The 8,153-nt window shown below is 35.5% G+C and overlaps 1 pseudogene; it reads right to left on the bottom strand.

The window, feature by feature from the left end:
* Positions 1-1,381: 1,381 nt before the first annotated feature.
* LOC145095649 (subtilisin-like protease 4 pseudogene) lies at positions 1,382-1,801 on the bottom strand (annotated as a pseudogene).
* Positions 1,802-8,153: the final 6,352 nt, after the last annotated feature.

Raw genomic sequence — 8,153 nt, 5'->3', positions numbered from 1 at the left:
CCCTCTTTCTACTCCTTTCAAACTGCATGGTGGTCACATCAATCCAGATGTCAAATGTCCGTACAGTTCCGTCAACACTTCCAGCAATAATCTCAGTTTTTGTTAAACAGATAGACATAACGCTGTCTAGAACATAGTCACATAGAAGTAAAATTGCAACAATATATTTCATTTATAAACAGAATTCCAGCAATATATTTTTATAAAGTCAATTCCAGCAACATTTTTCATGATTCCATAATTCAAAATACCAAAATACACATATTGTAGAAGAGAAGAAAATCATGAAAAATACCAACATTTTTCATGATTCCATAATTCAAAATACCAAAATACACATATTCACTATCTGATACGTGAATACTAGCATTGCCATTGCCAAAAACCATTCTCAATAACTAATAGAACAACAGTAGAAGAGAAGAAGAGAAGAAAAACAGAAATTGGCAAGTGTATTATTGGAAGTCGATGAATCAAACCAATTGTCGAGCTATTTAGTAACTAATAGAATAACTTATATTCAATAACAGAGAACTGTAGAAGAGAAGAAAAGAAGAAAAGCATAAATCGATTTGATGTTACAGTGGAACATGTAATTGAAGAAGATGAAGTTTATTGTCACAGGGGCCTGATTTAATAAGCAATCATGGTACCTGGTATCGAGGAATCAAACCAATTACTAAAGCGTTTTTTTTCCTGAGTCGATACTTTTTGGAATCGTCATCACAGTTCCCGCTCAATCCCCCAATCGCTCAATCGCCGACCCAATCGACCCAATCGCCGACCCAATCGACGAATTGTTGCAATCCAATTCGTGAGAAAAACGTCCCCGTCATCGTACCAATTAATTGCTCGGATCGCCAATGAGCCGTACCTAAGACCATTTCGCATGGCGTTCGGATCGAGACTGTACCCCGTTTGGGTACGAAACATTCAAAACGTGGTACGTGACCACATGAGCGACTCCTGTGACTATGGTCTAGAAAGCTATCAATGATCTATGAATCAATTAAAACTGTCATCAACTTTTGATAATATAAATATATATAAAAAAACTTAGTACAATCGTAGATGTAGAAAAGGGAAAGGGAAAGGGAAAGAAAGCTAAACCCGAATTGGCTTAGTGCTGTGAGATCTACAGTCCCAGGCACGTAAGGAACGATCATACCCTGCTGATACAACAACAGATGAATATTCATTGAACTTTACTGCATTCACCTGCACAAAAATGGTGTTATGATTGTGAAATTATAAATATGTGTTATGTGATTGATTAATTGGTTTGTTAGGGAAATTACACACCTCACTGTCGTGACCTCTAAACTTTTTGATCACATGCCTAGTCGATTGGAAGAAGGAGGTTCAATTCAAATCATACTAACTACTCATTAGAACCAGCATACACGAGTGGTAAAAGTGTAGAAGAAGGGGAGCCTTTTGGCTGAAATAAAGATTCACCATCAAATTCCTTATTATTTCCTAGTTTTTTTGTGGTTTTGATTTTTCTGTCAGTTGTGCTAGCACCAATTGTTAGAACCCATGGAGCTATATTTGTTGTAGTGCCATTGAACGGGCCTGAGTTCCCTGTTGCACAACTCACAAATATTCCTTTTTGGATAGCTGCAAATGAGGCTATTGCAATGTTGTCTTGAAAAAAAGGCATGTTTTCTTCTCCAATAGAAATTGATATCACATCAGCTCCATCAGCTACTGCAGCATCAAGCCCAGTTAAGATGTCACTCTCTGGCCAATCTAGACCAAAATATACTTTATAAACCGCCAGATGAGCATAAGGTGCCATCCCGACTAGCATTTTAGTTATACATACATATATATATATATATATATATATATATATATATATATATATATATATATTATTCTTGCAATATTATATTAGTATAGGGTTGTATTTTAAACCTTTTAAAATCTAGGGTTTGAAATTTAAGTTGTCTAAATTACAACTTTTAATCACAAAATATAAATTTCAAAACTTGAGGACAAGTTTTAAACATTTAAAACATGGAGCATCAAATAACAAATAATTTCAATTAACAATTAATTTCCTAATTATCTATATTTGATTTATTCAAGATTTCTTTCAAGATAATTACCAAAATAATCAAAATAATTAATTAATTATCATATAAGGAAATTAAATATTTTATTAGTTGATAAATATCTTTAATTAGATCAAGATTATAGTCATATATATCAAAAAATCGGATTAGGGTTTATCTAATATGATTAAGGTAAGTTTCCATAAGATAATCATGAAGAAATCCCGAATCTGGCCATTCCTGACGCTTGGACTCGCCGAGTGCACCAAGGGACTCGCCGAGTCAGGCCAACTCGCCGAGTCCACTATGGAACTCTCCGAGTCCATGACTCAGAAACACAAAAATCGAATTTTGTAGTTTAGTTTCAGAGAATTAAGCAACAATTTAATGAAAACCAAGCTAGGCTCTGATACCACTGATGGGTTTTAGCCATAAGAACTTTCCTATGTGCGCATGCAAAACCCTAATGCTTGGATCTAGGCTTTCTAATTAAACATTCTTTGAATCCAAGACTTCTAATGAGTATTTAAGAATAAGAACAATGTTAAAATAGATCTAGAATCATACCTTTGAATTCCTTGTTGATCTTGTTGTCTTGGAGCTTCTATAGTCACAATTGTCACTCCTCTAATGGCTTACAAACACCAAATAGCAAGGAGGGTGATTTGGGAGAGAGGAGAGGGGAGGAAATCGGCCATGGGTTCTCTATTCTCAATGAGGTGCCGATTTACCTTAGCCATAGGGTCTATTTATACTTGTAGACTCCTTAAGGGTTACAACCTAAACCCTAATAGGATAATCTTCTCTTAAAGCTATCCAAATCTATTCCTTAGATAACCCTTTGGACGATTTGAAGCTATCTCTAGCTTCTAGAATCCGTCCAATGCCTATCAATATGGATTTACAGTCTAAAGTTTAACTATCAAACAATTGACAGTTTATACCCTCTTATTTAATTAACCTCTTTAAGTCACCAAATTAATTCCAATTAATTCTATGACTTATATTAATCAAATAACAATATTATTATTCTTTATATTATTCTCATAATATATTAATAATATTTACTCTCTCTCTTAATAAATCATCCTATCAAGTTGCTATGGTAAAGGCAACCCAAAAGGACCATGCACAACCGGGTCGAATACTTGCCTAATATAGTTGCAGCCTTAGACACTATTCCAACTCAAACAGCAATTTGGGAAGTTTTTGAGCAGTGGTCGATCCAATATCAACAATAGGATTGAGTTGTTCCCCTAAATAATTTGAACTTGAGGATGATACCCCCCCCCCTAAACTTCTGAACTAGAGAGATTAACATCATCATCGAAAGGGAACTCAAAGAATTTTTCGTTGTCATCAATGTTGATTGGATTGGAGTCATCGAATTCAACAATGGCAATCTCATTTTTGTATGTCTTCAGATGTCATTTCTCAGAACAGAAGCATCATAAATTGTACTACAGAATTTACAATTGATGAGAATTTGAAAATGGTTATTTCTGCTCTTCATAAAGACAAAGGCAAAAAACCAATGACAACTGAACAACCAGCTTTGCACTCCGGACCTCCTCTCAAACACAAACATGGATGGTCTTAGGAGGAAATAAATCAAACCCTTAAAGAAAGCATCCAGATCCAGGCTCTGAAAGATAATCCTGACCCATTGCATGGGATACCTCCTCTTTTCCTTGAAGGCATCCTCCAAGATCACGAAATCATTACAATCATGTCCTATGACATTCCCACAAGTGACTTTGAGCAACTGGATCTTCCTCTCTCTCCCTACAGCAAATATTACACCAAGTTCACTCCGCTCCATCCCACAGATCCTCCAGAAGTAATCATTCGAACAGAAAGAGAAAGACTTGATACATTCTACTCTACGAATACATTGCCATTCAATGACGCATGGTCGAAGAAGAGGATCACTCAGGTCATGGGCTTCGGAAGAAAAATCCTAGTGAAGTTTGAACTAAATTGTCTGTTGTTCCAGTTTCACATTCTCCGGAACAGACCTATTCCCCGGACACTTACCGATACGGAATTCCCCTCCATGAATCCGAACGATATTCTTACCCTGGCAGCATACTTCAGAGAAAATCAAAGCGATGACCTCAGTATGGGAGCCTATCATGTTGCACTAAGCTTCTTGAAAGATTATGTTGCAGAGTTCAACCGAAGAGATTATGCACTTGCTCACCTCTACAGAACTGAGCAATTTCTTCCTAAAATCGATTTCATCCTTCCGGAAGCAGAACTCCTCACTGATGGTCCAATTGAAGAGCCTGTTCTAGGGTTTGTCTACACTACAAGAAAAACAAACAAGATGGACTGCTTCCGAGTCCTAGACAAACACCTGCTCCCTACCAAAGCTCTAAAAAAGTTTATTTTGCGTGCATCTAAGACTGATGCTCAGGAACATGTTAAGTAAAAGTTTGTGAGTTAGTTGGCAGGTACGTTGAGGTCCGTTAATGGTTGTTTTGGGCCTACACCTTCATCAAGGAAGAAAAGATCTAAGCTTGTTGGATTGATGAGTTCACTTAGGGGAGATTGTTGGAACCTGAAAGTGAACCTCTAGCAATCCTTGATACACATTTCGAAGTGTGTTTGGTTCTGAAGGGATAGGTGCTCCGGAAGCTATCTGGAGCTGAAGAGAAGAAGAGGAGTAGAATGAAGAAAAGGAACACATTCCGGAGTGACGCTCACGTCCGGAATGCATGGTGATCCGGAAGAATTTTGTATTGTCTTTAGTCATTTATTGTATTTGTATTGATGTAACATTTCAAGGACTTATCTTTTTGTGTACTTCTAGACAATCAGAATGTCAGAAATAGTTCTATTGTCCGATCCTATGTAAGTGTAACACCAGTCAAAATAGGTCAAAAACAATCACATGTGATTATGGCAATCATGTAATGTGACTTTGTTAAACTAGTAAAGTGACAAACTTTCTATGTAATTCATGATAAATTATGAACTTTCATACATAATTTATGATACAACTCAAAGTATACGTCCATACGATTACAAAAATATAGAGAACATCTAAATCTGACTTCGCGTGAAGAAGTTATGATAAATTCTAACGCTATAATGCCTTATAACAAGAGGGATTTAAAATAGAATTAGAATTAGCTATTGGAGTCTAAAAGAAATTCGTAGTACTTAGAATTACCTACGCGTGCATATAAAGAACACCATAAACGGAGTTCGTATGCAAAAGTTATGGCCTTCCGAAGATGCAGCTGTCTGAGAGCACGACACATGTCAGAAACCCTAATCTGACTAGACTTACGACGTGAGCATCAAGACTCATGACGTGAGGAGTCAAAATGCCACATTTCGAAGCTAGAAGTCTACAGAATGATAACCCAAAAGCTCACAACGTAAGCAAGGTTTTCTCACGACGTGAGGATGCTGCAAGACATGAATCGGGGCTAGAAAACACGTGTTAAAGCTACGGGATGACTCTTTCCATAACTCACGACCTGAACCAATCATTTCTCACATCGTGAGGGCCAAAAATCTTACTATAAATAGCAAGATCGACCCCAGCCATTCTTACACCTGATATCCTTCCTCCTCTCTCCTTTGATGAAGTCGTTTTGCTTCCCGAGCCCCGACGACCTTGTACGCTAACCGTTTATGCTTAGATTACATAAAATCACGCTACTAAGGTGAGTTTCACGGCCCCACTTTCTAATATTTTTGGGGGAAAACACATGCTAAATATTATATATATACGTTATTATTATGTCTATAAGATAGTATATCAATATCAACGTAGATAGTTATAATAACCGGGATATAGTTGTTCTAAAAATAATATTTTGAATATATACAACTATTATCAACTTCTTAGCATGTTATTGTTATAGTAGTATACTAATGCAGATCTTGAGTTATACTTAAGATTTTATATATGTTGTGTGTGATATAGTTCTGAAGTTATATTCAGAAGTTCTATATGTTAACTTATAAAGTATGCTATTATTGTTAGTTTTATGACAAGATAAAACTTGGTATGTTATATGTTGTTATTGGTTTTATGTTAAGATAAAACCTAGTTTTACTTCTAGTTATAACTGTTATACTGCCTAAATGTTATGAAGTTAGGAGTACTGTTTAAAAGCATAGTCTAGTAACTTAGGGTTTTAGACATGAAAATGCTTTTGTTGTTAGAACTATAGAACGTCGTCAAAGTCTACCTGAGCTACTGTATTCATCATCTAAGATTGAGGATCTTAGTGAAAGTCCTCTGACCTGTATTCGTTAATCCTGTGTGAGTGAGGAAGTCGTGTATAATTAGTATACGGGTTGACCACCCCACTTGTGACTGTTAGCTACAGTCAACCAAAAGCGAGTGATGAACTTTCCTTTTATTTGTTATTGTTCCAGCGTCGATGAAACGTGCGGAAACTACCACAAGGTGTAATCCTTGTACTACCGCAAGGTGTGATCCTTTTACTACCGCAAGGTGTGATCCTTGTACTACCGCAAGGTGTAATCCTTGTACTACCGCAATTTGTGATCCTTGTAATAATAATAAGAGTTATAAAACTAAGTTATACAGTCGCAGCTACAGACTCATGGTAGAACAACTTTAGAAGCATTATACTTTGTCGATATACAAGTATGAATGTTAAGTATAAGTTTTCCAAAGACTTATACTTTAAGTATAAGAATCTAGTAGGTATATTATTTGTATATTAAGTAGACCACTATACCTATCCTACATACTCGTATAGAATTGAAATAGATTTATACGTAGCGGTTTTACTCGTATAGAATTGAAATAAGATTTATACGTAGCAACTTAGTTTGCATGGAATTACAAACATTTATACTTATACTCTAGGTTCAAGGATTGTTTAGGTATAACACCTATTCGGTAAGTAAACCATTATACCTAGGATATATATACTAAATGTTTGAGAGTCAAAATGATACTTTCAAAACTATACTTTTGAACTTGGAACATGTATTATTTTTATATGGAGTAAAAACATGTGGACTCACCAACTTTATGTTGACGTATTTTAAATTGCATGTGTTTTCAGGAAGTAGATAACTATGATACGAGAAATGACGTTACACTGCCCGGTGTTTCCGCCGACGACCGGGGTGTGACAGTAAGTTACTTGGTAAATTCATTGTAACACTCTCTCCTATATATAAGAGCATTCAATACAAGTCAAATACGGATCTTTCACAAAAAAAAAAACTATTGCCATTTACTTTGTTATCAAAATCCTTTTCAAACACTCTTCATGTTCTTCAATTTTTAGCTTTACCTTGATCATTTACTTTTATTCTTCATTTAATGTCTTGATTATTTGTTGAATATTATATCTAAGACTTTATTTGTCTCTCCAGTCTAGACTTGAACCTTTATTAGCAAGCAGACATTGATCTTAAGCATTCATTCAAGGTTTGTATTCTCAAACCTTGTCCCTGGGCAACTGATTAAAGTCTAGTTCTCCCAATAGTCTTCAAAGTGAAGAGCCCATACTTCAGAATCTTCTAGAAAAGGATAGGAATCCTTGTAGTTGAACCAATGCTACTTGGGACATGGAATGAAAGAGAGTGAAGACCATCGTTAGGCATATTAATGATAATTTAATGAAAAAAAAATAGAGAATCAGATGTGTAAACTAAAATCGAGTTCAAGGGAAAATGAGGGATCTAGATCTGAGATCTACAATCGATTGAGACGATTTAGGTGACAAGAAGAGATCTGATAAAACAAAAACCCTAGTGAAAAACCCTTTACTCGACAGAAGAATAGTGAATTCATTACACTATCTCTCGCTCTGATACTAATTATGAAATAAAGCAATAACAAGAAACGATATTGATCAAAAGGATGTCTAATGATTATTAATCAAAGTAATAGAATATTTCTTGAGGCGGAACTATTTTGTACTTGCTTCAAAAGTTGTAACCCTAGAAGTTACATGCACTTTATATATAGACAAGATAATACATCAATTTCGAACATGGACAAACCCATTTCGGATTTGGAATTAAAGCAACAAATCTGAAACTAAACATTTGATACAATGCTAAAATATACTTAACAATCTCCCC

This window comes from Lactuca serriola, chromosome 3 (assembly GCF_051521515.1).
Source record: "Lactuca serriola cultivar US96UC23 chromosome 3, Lser_US96UC23_V15, whole genome shotgun sequence".
Lineage (NCBI taxonomy): Eukaryota > Viridiplantae > Streptophyta > Magnoliopsida > Asterales > Asteraceae > Lactuca > Lactuca serriola.
The sequence above is the reverse complement of the archived record's forward strand: the minus strand, read 5'-3'. Positions and strand labels throughout refer to the sequence as shown.